We start from the raw sequence: 15,920 nt of genomic DNA, 5'->3' as shown, positions 1-15,920 counted from the left end.
ATTTACATGCAGACAAGACTGTGACATAGATCCAACACCCTCAGAGCCAGCTCTCGGAGTGAACGGAATGTCTAGTGCTCCTGTTCTTATCCGTCAGCCAGAACTCTGGATCAAATGAATAATCATTCATTTGAAGTCCACCTTGTTACAATCACCAAATTCCTCCCCCTCTGAGTCGAAAGACATAGTCTGGTTCTTTTCTGTGTAGCTCCTCCTGGCGGGTTTTAGCACCAGGTCACTCCTCCAACTCTGCCTCTGATATAGGCAATGTGTAACACACTGGCTTACCTCGTGCATTGGGAGTGTCTCAGAAGAAATTTGTTCTCTTCTGGTGACAAACAGAGCAACTTGTACGTGTCAATCTCAGATTCTGAGGTATCTTCAACACTTGATGGAGAGGGAGATCCCACAAGTTCTGGAACAGTCAGAAAGGCTGTGGAGGAGCTAGGTGTGTTTTGCTCCTGTACCGTTTGTGAGTTTGCAACTTTCATGTGGTCTGTGTTTGTTCAGAACTGTTGCACCTACCCAAATTTTAAAGGTCAGTGAACGTGACCTCGCATCGACCATACCTCTTACCTCTGTAGGGCCATTCCTGTGTTGCCTACTCCAAACTTGATCCCCTGAAGTAAATTGTCCCTCTCACTTAAAGGAATCCTGTGATGGTATTCCTGATGCCCTCCCCGCTCACCCCTTTTACTTAAATTCTGTGTCTGATGCTATCTCTCTCACTCACTAAAACCTGAAGAAGGTACGAAGCTCCAAAGCTTGTGTTTTCAAACAGCCATGTTGGACTATAGCCTGGTTCACGTGATTTCTGACCTTGTCCACCCCGGTCCAACACTAGCACCCCCACGTCATGTGTACAAAAAGCTTTGAGTTCTGGTTGTGATGACCCTTTGGTTTCCCCATCACTGGCTGTTTCAGTTTTGCCAGGACTGGATCTTTCTATGTCCAAAGTCGGATATTGCTAGCTATAACTAGAAGTGTGTCCAGAAAATTTAAACCTGTTACGGACTCTCCAGTGGCAGTACCGCTGGAAGTGTATCTGATAGTGGGAGGTGGCTCAGTCCATTCATATTTGCTATTTGGTCTTTAATACTGTGTTCCAACTTGTAATTATACACACTTAGAATTCAGCCAGAAGCTATGGGTGGCACTGCCATGACCTGTTCAAGTAGACCTAACTGTGGTCCATTATTACAAATTTGTCTGTAAAGGTGTTGGTGAGACTTCCTGACTCCAAATGTGACCACTAAACTTGTCTAGGTGTATTTATGCTCTGCATTAGCCAAAGTCCTGGGTACATAAGCTGTTGGGTGTTCCCCTCCATTGTGCCACCTATGAGCTAATACCCCAATGCCATATGGGAAGCATTGCACATAAGTGCCAGATCTTGCTTGGGATCATAGTGTGCCAACATGTTAGGATGATAGATACTTCCTCACTTCCCTGAAAGCCCCTGTTTGGCTATGTGACCATTTGCCAAGTCATGACCTTTTGTTAAGAGTTGATGCAAATCTATATCAGCTGGAGCTGAGGTAATGTATGAGTTATCTGTAATAATTTACCAGCCCAAGGAAAGACCTAAATTTCAGGGTGGATGTAGGAGCTGGGTCATTTTTGATCGCCCTCACTTTGTCTTCCGATATGTGTAACCCAGTCTTGTTAACTCCAGCCTGAGTAGGCAGCACCATGGCTCAGTGATTAACACTGCTGCCTCACAGCGCCAGGGACCCAGGTTCCACCTTTGGACAACCGTCTATGTGGAGTTTGCAGTTTCTCCCAGTGTCTGCATGGGTTTCCTCCCACGGTCCAAAGATGTGCAGGCTAGGTGGATTGGCCGTGCTAAATTGCCTGTAGTGTTCAGGTATGTGGAGCTTAGGTGGGTTATAGGAGGATGGATCGTACGGACTTGCTGGGCCGAAGGGCCTGTTTCCACATTGTCAGGATTCTACGATTCTAGGTCATTTGTGGTGCCTAGAATATGTATGCTTAAAAGGGAAAAACACCTGCCTGGGAGCAACATCGAAGGACTATGTCCAAGCTCTCTCAGTGCTCCTTATTGGTCTTCCCTATTGTTAGCATGTCATCCAAATTAATGGTTACCTGGGGACCTTGTAGAATGTTCTCCATCATTCGTTGAAAAGTGCACAGGCTGATCCCCCAAAAGGCAATCTTATGTATTGGTACAAACCCTTACGGGTATTAATTGTGGCATATTTCTGGGAATCCTCATCTGACTGCAATTGCAAGTATGTGTGGCTTATGTCTAGCTTTGTATAGGACAGTCATCCTGCCAGCTTTACCTATAAATTCTCTATGCAAGAAATTGAGTATTTATCCAGCTGCAAAACGTGATTTACCATTTTTTTAAAAATCCCACAAAGGCAAGCGAATCTGTTGGGCTTCACAATCAATATGATGAGAACTGCCTGACCCACAAGTTAGACTGGTTTGATAATTCCTTCACTTTCCAGCCTTCTGATTTCTGCCTCTACTTTTGCCTGCAAGGTAAATGGCACTGGGAGGGCCTTGCAGTGTCATGGAATTGCTTCCTAGTCACCATGCAAGGTGGCCTTGGCTCGTAGACCAGGTCTGTAGACCTTGCTGAAAAACTTTCAGGTGTTTAATTAGGACTTCACTAGACGGGCATTTTTTAATAAAAAAAATGTTGAGCCAATTTAGATTAATCTTTCTCAACCAATTTTGCCTTTTGCTGTGGTCAGTAATAACTGAACTAGTTCTTCTCATAAACTGGAACCATCCCCAGTATAAGTTCTCGGTCTAGCCAAGACCAAACACAAACATAAGGGTTGGAGTCCAGAACGAATTTTGCTAAAGATGGGTTTTGAGATCACTGAAACGGCCATGCTGGAATCGATGTCTGTTAGAACTGGGTGACTGTTTAACCAGATGTTTATTTTGGTTCTGGTTTGAATCTTGCTCAGCAATTTTAACTCTTCCAAACCAGATGTAGGTGGACTTTCCAGGGTGTGCATACTCTTTGATACCAACCAATGGGTTTATTACTCAATTTCGGTCGAGGGACACTCTTTTGCTGTCGAGTCCACATAGGGCAGCAACTACACTGGCTTGCCAACTCAGGTTCTGAAGCAAATTTTAAATGTTTGGTTTTGTTTTGCTGTGGGCTGACCAAGGGTCCGTCTGTTCAGGAAATGTCCCAGTGTGCCCCAAGCCCAGTCAACCTGGTGAGGGTATCCACTTCCGTCAGAGTACCCTGCAACTCAAATGCTTCATTTGCTGCATTTTCAATGACAAAGCCAGTTGTAGTGCCTGTTTGAAGTCTAGTTGAAATTTGTAATAATGGACCACAAATCGGTTAGGTCTACTTGAAGAGGTCATGGCAGTGCCACCCATCGCTTCTGGCTGAATTCAGCAGGGGGTTCTAAGTTCAGCTGGTAGGTGCTTTTGCATGGTTACATCATTGTTCCCACATACCAAATAGTGTCTCAGCAACTCATTAAGGGTTAAACAAAAGAGATGTGCCTTTGCTAGTTGGTTTAGTCTTGTTAAAAATCCTGACACAGTTTCCTCTAGTTCTCAACTGCTGAGTAAAACTGATACTGTCTCAGAATTAGAGGAGGCTTGAGGTCATTTTATTCCTTCATTCGATCTGTGAGCTCTTGAAAGGTCTTAATATCTGGTGCCTCAGGAACAGTTAGACTCTGAATAACTGAAAAAGCTGCAGATGCACAAGCTGTCAGGAGAATTACTCATTGCTTTTCATCTGCCTCAATGTCATTTGCCTGGAAATAAAAACCACATTCTTTCCATATACTGGACCTAGTCTTTTCCACCTTTGAATGAGTTAAGCTTCCTAAATGATGCCTGAAATGCATACCCTTACTCAAAGACAACTGTTGCAAGCAATTTCTTAAGGACCGTGCTTCTCTCGACAGAGGGAATGAAATAACTCCAGAGAGGCCAGTATCCCATTATCAAGTCACATTTTATTTGCACATGGAAAATCATTGATACTGATCCAGCTCAGAGTGACCAGGATCTCTAGCCTTCCTGTTTATATGTCAGCCAGGGATCTCTGATTGGACCAGATCAACAGCTGCAATCAGGGATCTCTTTTATTCAGTGAGGTCCACCGGGCTGCTTTGTTACAATTATTACATTATTTTCCTTGCAGATTCTTATGTTTACTGTAGTTTTGGCTTTCATAGAACTGGCCCCCGGTTGGCTTTGTTAGACCAACTTATCCTTGTTGTCGCACTGATTTCTGATTTCCATCAAGCTGTGTTCACCTGTTTCTTTTTTTTCTATCCCTTCCTATTTTGTTTCTTCCTTGACTAATCTTGCTGAAGTATCCTACAACCTATTCTCTGCTGTCTATCTATTCCTTCACCTCTACCTTTTTCCTACCTCAAAGTAAAATACGACTCAACAAGTGACATTAACGTTCAAATTCTCAACTTGTTCTGTAATCCTTCACCCTGCAGCGCTACAGCCTCATTCTGTGGCTTTTTTCTTTCTAAGAACACAGGTGCAATGGTGGTGCAGTGATTAGTCCAGAAAGTTGTTTAAGAAGGAACAAAAGTTCTGTTTATTGCAGAACACTGTTCAGTAAGTGAGAGATAATGGGAACTGCAGATGCTGGAGAATCCAAGATAACAAAGTGTGAAGCTGGACCAACACAGCAGGAAAGGCAGCATCTCAGGAGCATAAAAGCTGACGTTTTGGGCCTAGACCCTTCATCAGAGAGGGGTATGGGGTGAGGGTTCTGGAATAAATAGGGAGAGAGGGGGAGGCGGACTGAAGATGGAGAGAAAAGAAGATAGATGGAGAGGATAGTATAGGTGGGGAGGGGATAGGTCAGTCCAGTCCCCGTCCCCTCCCCCTCCCATTCTTTCGATCTGTTTCCACTCCTCCTCCCATTCTTTAGATGGTATACTGCATCCATTCTACCCGGTGTGGCTATTTCTACACTGGGGAAACCAAGCGGAGGCTTGGGAACCGCTTTGCAGAACACCTCCGCTCGGGTCGCAATAAACAACTGCACCTCCCAGTCGCAAACCGTTTCCACTCCCCCTCCCATTCTTTAGATGACACATCTATCATGGGCCTCCTGCAGTGCCACGATGATGCCACCCGAAGGTTGCAGGAACAGCAACTCATATTCCGTTTGGGAACCCTGCAGCCCAATGGTATCAATGTGAACTTCACCAGCTTCAAAATCTCCCCTTCCCCCACCGCATCCCAAAACTAGCCCAGTTCGTCCCCTCCCCCCACTGCACCACACAACCAGCCCAGCTCTTCCCCTCCACCCACTGCATCCCAAAACCAGTCCAGCCTGTCTCTGCCTCCCTAACCTGTTCTTCCTCTCACCCATCCCTTCCTCCCACCCCAAGCCGCACCTCCCATCTCCTACCTACTAACCTCATCCCATCTCCTTGACCTGTCTGTCTTCCCTGGACTGACCTATCCCCTCCCCACCTATACTCTCCTCTCCACCTATCTTCTTTTCTCTCCATCTTCAGTCCGCCTCCCCCCTCTCTCCCTATTTATTCCAGAACCCTCACCCCATCCCCCTCTCTGACGAAGGGTTTAGGCCCGAAACGTCAGCTTTTGTGCTCCTGAGATGCTGCCTGGCCTGCTGTGTTCATCCAGATTCACACTTTAATATCACTGTTCATTAAGTGTTGACTACTTACTGAAGCAGTACAGTAGAGGTTTTGACTTGAGGAGACAGATCCCTTAACAGAACAATATACCACGTGGGGTATATTGCCTTTCTGAAGAAGGGACCAAACCGGAAATGTCAGTTTTCCTATTCCTCTGATGCTGCTTGCCTGCTAGGTTCATCCAGCTCGACATGTTGTTATCTTGTTATAGATGTGGTCACATCAGCAAAGGCAAAACTGTCTAGCCTTACTCCAAAGAGGTGACTTTTCAAAGGTCTGCTACAACCTAAAGGTACCACATTTGAACCAAGTTGTTTCTGACCCATTCTGTGTATTCTGGAACAGAGCTTTGAAAAACGGATCAAACATGCAATGCAAAGAATTCCTTATATAGTATCACAAAATATTACTTATGAAAAGCTAATGCTATCCTTCCCTTGGTGAAATTAAAATGTCACCTACTGTTGATTGGGCAGACATTACCTAACATAAATCATTACCGAAGCAAATTTAAGCCAAACACTGGTGCCACCATTATGGTTTTCTTGGGTGAGATTCTAAGGCTAGCTAAGCTTACCGTACGAACTCCTGATGTAAAGGTATGTGCAACTGGAGACCTAAAACCTGTCAAACGATATACAAAGATTAGATATGTATGGAGAAAGAATAAATTATCACTACAAGAAAAATTCACTTCAAAGTTAGTAGGTATGCTTTGCTCTCAATCTTACACATTGAGTACAAGAAATCATAAACAGTGCGAACTGCATCTTTCACTGTCAATATCCTACATTGCTTACAGCACCGGCAGAGCTCGCAACACTACTAATTTATTTCAAAAGTTAACACTAAATTACAATGATAACAAAGTGTGGACCTGGATGAACACAGCAGGGCAAGCAGCATCTTAGGAGTGCAAAAGCTGACGTTTTAGGCCTAGATCATTATTCAGAAAAGGGGGAGGAGGAGGGGTAAGGCAGATCGAAGATGGATAGTGGAGAAGGTAGGTGGAGAGGAGACAGACAAGTTGGAGGCAGGGATGGAGCTAGTAGAGGTGAGTGTAGGTCGGGGAGCAGGGAGGGGATGGGTCAGTCCGTGGAGGATGGACAGGTCAAGTCTAGGGGGTGGGATGAGGTTAGCAGGTAGGAAATAGGGGTGCAGCTTGAGGTGGGAGGAGGCGATAGGTGAGAGGAAGAAGAGGTGAGGGAAGCGGGAACAAGCTGGGCTGGTTTTGGGATGCAGTGGCGGGGGGGGGAAGATTTTTGAAGCTTGTGAAATCTCAGATGTCCTCACTTTTTTCAAGGACCGCAACTTCCCTTCTCACCGCCCCCCCCCCCCCCCAACAGTGGTCGAGAACGCCCTCGACCGTGTTTCCCGCAACTCATCCCTCACACCCTGTCCCCACAATAACCGCCAAAAGAGAATCCCCCTCATCCTCACGTACCACCCTACCAACCTCCGCATCCAATGTATCATCCTCCGACACTTTCGCCATCTGCAATCCAACCCCACCACCAAAGACATTTTTCCACCTCCACCCTTGTCTGCTTTCCTGAGGGACCACTCTCTCCGTGACTCCCTTGTCTGCTCCGCACTCCCCTCCAACCCCACCACACCTGTCACTTTCCCCTACAACCGCAGGAAGTGCTACACCTGTCCCCATCCCAGGCTCCAAGAACACTTTCCTCATCAAGCAGATGTTCATCTGCACATCCGCCAATGTATAGTGTATCTGCTGTACCCGTTTTGGCCCCTCTACATTGGGGAAACCAAGCGGAGACTTGGGGACCGCTTTGCAGAACACCTACGGTCGGTTCACAGTAAACAACTGCACCTCCCAGTTGCGATCCATTTCAACTCCCCCCTCCCATTCCTTAAATGACATGTCCATCCTGGGTCTCCTGCAGTGCCATGATGTCACCTGAAGGTTGCAGGAACATCAACTTATACTCCCCTTAGGAACTCTGCTGCCCAATGGTATCAATGTGGATTTCACAAGCTTCAAAATCTCCCCTCCCCCCCACTGCATCCCAAAACCAGGCCAGTTCGCCCCCATCTCCCTAACCTGTTCCTCCCACCTCAAGCTGCACCCCCATTTCCTACCTACTAACCTCATCCCGCCCCCTTGACCTGTCCCCTCTCTACCTACACTCACCTCTACTGGCTACATCCCCACCCCTTTAACTTGTCTGTCTCCTCTCCAACTATCTTCTCTATTCATCTTCAATCCACATCCCCCTCTCCCTATTTATTTCAGAACCCTCTCCCCCTCACCCTTTTCTGAAGAAGGGTCCAGGCCCGAAACGTCAGCTTTTGTGCTCCTAAGACGCTGCTTGGCCTGCTGTGTTCATCCAGCTCCACACTTTGTTATCTTGGATTCTCCAACATCTGCAGTTCCCATTACCACTAAATTACAATGTCTCTTTTTCACCTTGGGAAATACCACATCCAATCACAGGAAAGAAACAATTGGATGACATGGTCAATATGGGATTCATCTCACTGATGACTGCACCAGATGCTCAGGTGAGGTAACAATTCTCAAGTTCAGTGGGTCAATATTAATTTGTGTGGAATTCAATAATGCACCTGCTGGAGAAATCATCCAATGTCAATAGTTGAGGGAAGTTTGGCACAGCTTTTCAGCAGTAGAATGTTTCCAAAACTGGATCCCAATCTGGTCCCTCTGAATGAGATGTCTAAACTCCTACTACTTTCATCACCCCTTTTGGTCGATACCATTTGAATAGATAACCCCTTTGGTATTGCTTCTGGCCTGGAAAGTTTCTAATGTGCCATGTCCACTATTTTACAGTGATTTGATGGCTTCAGTTGCATTTTGATAATAGCCTAATAAGTGCTCTATTAAAGCAGGTTATGTCATGTCTTGAAATATTTACAAACAGCAGGTCTTATGCTGAAAGACGAAAGTGTAGTTCCCGGGTATGGTGAACCAATTGACGAAGATTTTACCACACTGCTCCTCTGTTACAGAACACTTGAGAAATCTCTCAAGACACAAGCATGGTATTAAATGTACATTAATAGATGGCCTTTCAGAAGGTTAAGGATATGCTCACCTCTACTCCACTGACATCTTAGCCCAATGCAACTCACCACATCCAATGATTATTGTTGCCAGTTCCTCAGCCTTATGTATATTTTGCTTCAAGAGTGCTGTCGGATCTGGGAACTCAACGCCATTATCGAGAAAGATGCTTTTGTGGTTACGTGGCCCTGTGGTCTGATTGAATTTTGGACCTAAGAGTCAACATTGAGACCAACCATGAATGTTTGTTCTCCTTACTGGATGTAAAAGCATAATCAAAAATGCACCTCTTGTCTACAACAATTTGGCCTCACATTCTCATATGAGACTCAACATATTTAAAGCAAGTATCAGACACCAGCTCATGCCTTTTCCGCAGCTATGGTTGATATTCACTGGCATCTGATCACAATGATATTGGAGCTGAAGTACACTCTGATGCGAAGACTGGACTGGCCTCGTGAAATAAACTTAACATCATCAGGAAAGAACAAAAAGAAAGATCCTGCACCCAAGGAAGGTCTGCATCTTTAGTTCACAGACGATATTATGAATTGGATTGAATTGAACAGAATTAGTGATATTGTCAAGTGCACTCGAACAGCCCCTAGTCTGGGCCTTACCACCCCCATGCCCTGCAACAGCCCCTAGCCTGAGCCTCAACCCCCCTCCGTCAACCCACAACAGCCTCTAGTCTGGGGTTCACCCCCTTGTAATCGCCTGTAGTCTGGTACTCGCCCTCGCCCCCCCCCCCCCCCAACTCACTTCCCTGCGGTGGCCTCTGGGAGTCGCTTCCTCCATTCCCCTCCTGAGGAAGTTTAAAAAGTTAAAAGTTTTTATCTTTTTTCTTGTGTGTGGTTATTTAAAAAAAACAAATGGAGCCATCAAGCTCCAACATGGGGGCTCTACTCTGCTGCCATGAGTAGCATGTTACACCTAATGCCTTTGTAGATTTACTTTGAATACAGATAATGTTTCTCTTATTATTGAGCAATTCCTGTTTTTTGATAATGTAATTCCTTCATTTGAAAATAATATTGTTCAAAGGATTCAGCAATGACTTAAGCATAATCAAATGCAGACAAAAGAGCTTGTGGGGCTGTTTGGTGGCCAGGCATCTCAAATAGTTGGAGGACCTTGTTGGTAGTTGTAATATGTGTGCCATGCGTAGACATGATAGAAATAACTTCTCATTCCTGAAGAATCCCCTGTGAGATGTTGGGCCCATTCGGACATGAACTCTTTAATGTTTGACGACCATTCTTACCTTATTGTGGTCGATTGCTACTGCAGTGTATGTTGACTGTTACTACAGTTGTGATATCCCTACATTCCAAATGGTATTGTTTCCAACAACAGCCCAAAGTTTACTAAGAAGATGTTCAAAGTATTTGTAAAGACACCAAGATTTCAAAAAGTCACAGGTTGACTTAATAACCTCGCTTTTGCAGTTCTGTCTTTCTATCATGTGCAAAAACAAAGTTGCTGGAAAAGCTCAGCAGGTCTGGCAGCATCTGTGAAGTCAAAAACAGTTTCAGTTACAAAAGGCACGAGTGAAACTCCCAGGTGGACTGCTGAGAACAGTATTAGTCGCTATATTTATGAAAGGGTATAGATGCATTGGAAACAGATCAGAGAAAGTTTACCAGTCTAGTATCTGAAATGGGCAGTTCACCTTATGAGGCAAGATTGAACAGGTTAGGTTTGTATCCACTGTTGTTTAGAAGAAAAGATTACTTGATTGGAACATTTAAGACTGTGAGGGTCCTGCCAGGTTGGATATGGCCTGCTGTTTTGTCTTATGGGAGAATTTAGAACTAGTGCTTGCTGTTTAAAAACAAGAGCCATCCCTTTAAAATATGGATAAGGAGAAATAGATGGTCTGAGAGGGTTGTGAATCTTTGGAACTCTCATCGTGAAGGGATGGTGGAAGCTGAGTCTTTGACTACTTAACAGCAGACTTGGATAGATTCATGTTTAGCAAGACCAATAAGGGAAACAAAAAAGTTTTTAGAATGTCTTAATGCATCAACTCCAAGCTTCGAACACACAGCTCCCCCCCATCCTTCCCCCTCTCCATTTTGTTTGCTATTGGCCAGCAGCACCGAATTATCCCTTTGTAATTGGCTGTCTGGTACAGCATTTTATATAGTTCAGGCTTGCCTCAGCAATTCCAATGTATTTCTAATTAATGTAATCATATCACTGAGTGACAACGAGATGAACAGGCTTGTGGTCCACCCCCTGGTTCTTCAAGAAGTTTCTCAAATTCTTAACTCCCTTCTTGGGGCATTTCACAATGGATACTGTATTCAAGTAATGTTTGCCAGCTGCACCATGTTAACTGCCAATTAATTGGATGTTTGCCTAACATTTAAGGACCTTTTAAATTACTTATTAACCTCATTGCAGGAAAAACAAAAGAATATTGGTTATTACTAACTGTTATAATATCAGTTCCAAAAAAGCCTAATGTTAGAATTCTTTAGCTAACAAGTTGTCTTAATCTGCTCATTCAATCCACATTCCAATGTCTGCTAATTTCTGTGCCTCTAATTTATTTCTCCCAGTGATGATATAGGGGCTGCTTTTATTGTCTGAAACTAGTTTGAATCTTTTCCTCTAATGCTTTTAGTAATTTTTTTCCATATATTTGGATGCATAACTACTTGGAATCTACATCTATGATTATTTGAAGAATTTTAACCAAAACCTACTCTTAATATCGTAACTGATTGATTAATTCAAGAGAATCAACTTTATTAGTGTGAAATGTTTTTATCTCTGTCTTATGCATAAGCAACAGCAGCTGCACATCCTATTTCAATCCAGTAACCTTGATTATACAGAGCTACTGTTGTTCTACTTATGAAGACTAATTAAGCAATTTTTTTCTCAAGCACTCTAACTACGGTCAGCCATGTTCTGCCTGCATTAGATTTGGCCAGCTGTTGGCCATTTTGTGCTGTTCAGACATGGGCAGCCTCAGCAAGATGCTATACGGTTACAATCAGATCAGCCATAACACTAACCTAAACCTAAATCTGTCGCAGGAAAATACTGGCTAGTATTTGACATATATGGGACAATATTCCTACCCCTGTCGTTGAAAGCTGGGATTAAAACAAAATTATCCAAACAGCGAAATTGGGCAGCTTAAAATTACTAGAGCAAGGTTATTTACAGGAAACATAGAGTCATAGAGTCTTAATAGAAACAGACTCTTAGGTCCAACCAGTCCATGCCAAACATAATGCTAAACTAAACTAGTCCCACCTGCTTGCTCCTGGCTACATCCCTTCAAATCTTTCCTATTCATATACTTATTCGAATGTCTTTTAAATGTTGACCCATACCCACCACTTCCTCAAAGTTCACTCCACACACGAACCACCTTCTGTTTAAAAAAAAAATTGCCTCATGTCTTTTTTAAATCTCTCTCCTCTCGCCTTAAAAATGTATCCCCAGTCTTGAAATCCCCCAAGCTTGGGAAAAGAAATCCCATCAACTCTATCTATACCCCTTGTTATTTTATAAACTTCTGCCAGATTGCTTCTCAACTGCCTACACTCCAGTGAAAAACGTTCCAGCCTATCCAGGCTTTCTTCATAATTCAAAACTTCTATACCCAGCAATAGCTTGGTAAATATTTTCTGAACCCTCTCCAGCTTGATAATATCCTTTCTATAACTGGGTGATCAGAACTGGACGCACTCTTCCGGAAGAGGACTCACCAATGCCTGGTATAACCTCAATATGACTTCTGAACGCTTATACTCAAAGGACTTTCCCTGAAGCATCAGAGGCTGAGGGGTGGCCTTAAAGTTGTTTAATAAATCATGAGGGACATGAATAAACAGGCAAAGTCTTTTCCCTGGGGTGGGGGCATCCAAAACTACAGGGCATAGGTTTAAGGTGAGAGGGGAAAAATATAAAAGGGAACTAAGGGCCAACTTTTTCACACAGACGGTGGTGTATATGTATGGAATGAGCTGCCAGAGGAAGTGGTGGAGGCTGGTATGATGACTACATTTAAAAGACATCTGATGGGTAGATGAATAGGAAGGGTTTAGAGGGATATGGGCCAAATGCTGGCAAATGGAACTGGATTTATACAGGATATCTGTTTGGCATGGATGAGTTGAACCAAAGGGTCTGTTTCTGTGCCTAATATCTCTGTCTACGACTGAGCAATGAAAGCAAGCATGCCAAATGCTTTTTCAACCACCCTGTCTATTTGTGATGCAAACTTCATCCCTAGGTCCATCTGTTCTACAACATTACCGAAGGCTCTACCATTAATTTTATAAGCCCTACCCTTGTTTGTTGCACCAAAATGCAATACCTCGCATTTATCCAGATTGAACTCCATCTGCCATTTTTCAGCCCATTGACCCATGTGATTAATATCCCTTTGTAATCTTAGAAAACATTCACAGTCTACTATGTCATCAGTTTTGGTTGGATTCACAAACTTACGAACTGTGCCTTCTCTATATTCTCATCCAAATCATTTATATAAATGACAAACAGAAGAAGGCCAAGAACTGATCCCTGTGGAACACTGCTGGTTACAGACCTCCAGCCCAAAAAGTAACTCTCCACTACTCCTCTTTTTGTCTCCTGCCGTTAAGCCAATTATGTATGCAATTGGCAAACCTACCCAGAATCCTAACTTTACTAATTAGTCTACCATGAGGATCCTTGTCAAACGCTTTACTAAAATCCAAATAAGCTATGTCTACTGCTCGGCCATCGACAATCTGTTTGGTAACTTCCTCAAAAATGTTTATCAAGTTTGTGAGTTATGATTTTCCTTGCACAAAACTGTGCGGACTATCTGTAACAAGGTGTAGAGCTGGATGAACACAGCAGGCCAAGCAGCATCAGAGGAGCAGAAAAGCTGCCGTTTCCGGTTGAGACCCTTCTTCAGAAAAAAACTGAAGGAGGGTCTCGACCGAAACGTCAGCTTTCCTGTTCCTCTGATGTTGCTTGGCCTGCTGTGTTTATCCAGCTCCACACCTTGTTATCTTAGCAGGAACTGCTGATGCTGGAGAATCTAAGTGTAATCAATTTTTGCCTCTCCAAATGTCCATAAATCCAATCTTTTATAATCACCTCCAACAATTTATCAACAACCAAAGCCAGACTAGGCACAAGTCTTCTGCAAACCACCTGTCACTATTTGGAATGTCCTTCTGCTCAAATATTTTGTCCAACTCTGACACCGCTCTTTATTTGTTCCTAGATCTTAGGAATCTGGCTGTTTCATCAATGTAAAGCACAATCTGTAATGTCAGGCAGAAGACTGGACACATCCTCTTTCTATGGCAGTAGCTACCATATGGCAAGTATAAATCTCCAATGTGAACATTAGTGAATGAATGAATGAAAGGATAGGGTAGGTGGTTGGATGAGGTAAGTAGATATGGTGGCAAGTCAATAGGATAAGTGCGGTGGGTAGATGAGAAGGAGGTACAGTCAAGTCTGCCTTGTCGGGTCTGATCAGAGGTCAGTGTGGTTGAGGAAAGGGATAATTAGAATATGTGGGGGCACTGGAGAAATCAAAGAATGAGCAGGGGTTCATGTCAGTGTGAGTGATTGTGAGTCCGTTCAATCATTACCCTGGGGTTAGACTATAATTTTTCTGCCTAGCCCTTCCTGAGTAACTATCCACATAAGTAATTTGGAACTATCCATAGTCTCCAACTCTAACTTGGCTTTGGATACTTTTGCAGATGTTTCTGGGGAGCAAGAAATTGCTTGTTACAAGTTCAAACATCCTGATCAATTTTTAAGGAAGTCATGGTGTGCACTTTGGAGCTTACATCCAGTTTATGACAATTATAGAGACATGACAATCTGAGCCATAATGTAGATAGTAAAAAACGGATTAGCAAACTGAGTAGCAACAAGTAAAATATTAAATTAGAATTAATTCACAAAAAATCATACATAAAGAGAAAAAAAATAGATCTAGCAGTAAAGTTTGTAGGTGGCTTTCAATGCATGGACAATTGATGTTGACATCACTCAGTGGGGTGCTTGGGTTTCATGGGTGAAACAACTTTGGAAAAAAGGAAGAGAGCTCTACTGCAAAATTTCCCATTGTTTTGCGTGTGATGTAAAATTTTGGGGAGACAAGTGAGGGAAGGTTCAGTACAATATTTATATGAGAGTCCTGAATCACAACCACAAACATTACCATAAGCAGACAAACCTTATCAATCAGTAATCATACTTTGAGTTTTTATGGTGATTCAACAAACATTGCCCAGAGAACTGTTACAGCATGAAGGAATGGTGATCACCGTCAGTATACCAGTCATGGTCCCGTGCCCGTGAAGACACATAGAATCCCAATCAGTTTGTAACTTGATACGTTTGCTTGGTGCCAGAATGGAGTTGACCCCAACCGAGTGTGGCAGACCGGCACATTCCAAGGTCTAGGACTACGTGCTGAGGGATGCACTAAAGCTTGGGGCAACTGCTGCCAAGGTGCAGTGGGGAAAGACCACGATCTGAGGGTTCCCTGCTGAAGGTAAATGGGGGTCTGTTTAGTTATTGGACTCAGCTCATGCCTCAAATATATGTAAATATTAGCATTGTATGTATAAAAGAAATCTTTGGTTTTTTGGATAGAGTCAAAGTCCAGTGTTCATGCTTGATACGCAACTGTGTAGAATCAAACTGCTTTTGTGACAATGTGTACGTATAAAGAGAATAAAGTATATTTTGAAATAAAATCTAAGCTTGTTTGACGCCTGCAGTCAGTGACATCCAATAGCATTGAAAGAGGGTGCAATGTGTCGACGCTGATGCTTATTTTGCAAGCTTATCTCTGGGAAGAGGGAATGAAGGAAAGCTTTCTCTTTCCACGGAAAGCCTGAGTGACCACCCTTGTGCAGTAGTTTACTGCAAACAGTGAGATTTTCCTTATACCTCCAGCATCTTTTCTATTACTTTCCCATAATTGAACAAATTGTGGTGTGTTGTACATTGGATTACATAAATAAATTTGCATGACTGAATGGAATTGAGTGGTCTCCACTTGAACCATTGCACACTGTTGGAGTCTCAAGTCCCAAGACTCCCTGTCAATGTGCAATGTTTCTATTCCTGACACCAAATATTCTATGTATTCTTTGACAGAGATTATCAATTTCATGTCAACAGGAAAGAACACACTTGTTTTAATGACTAGATTTTAGCTGTAATCC

At 43.3% G+C, this 15,920-nt stretch overlaps 1 protein-coding gene across 1 annotated transcript in view; it reads left to right on the top strand.

Moving 5' to 3' along the window:
- Positions 1–15,385, top strand: part of mtmr4 (myotubularin related protein 4) — a 171,866-nt gene extending 156,481 nt beyond the window's left edge. Inside the window, exon 20 of the transcript XR_007250022.2 lies at positions 13,949–15,385. The gene's annotated coding sequence lies outside the window, so the exon portion shown is untranslated. The remainder of the gene's footprint in view (positions 1–13,948) is intronic.
- Positions 15,386–15,920: the final 535 nt, after the last annotated feature.

Source organism: Stegostoma tigrinum, chromosome 27 (genome assembly GCF_030684315.1).
Source record: "Stegostoma tigrinum isolate sSteTig4 chromosome 27, sSteTig4.hap1, whole genome shotgun sequence".
Classification (NCBI taxonomy): Eukaryota; Metazoa; Chordata; class Chondrichthyes; order Orectolobiformes; family Stegostomatidae; genus Stegostoma; species Stegostoma tigrinum.
The sequence above is the reverse complement of the archived record's forward strand: the minus strand, read 5'-3'. Positions and strand labels throughout refer to the sequence as shown.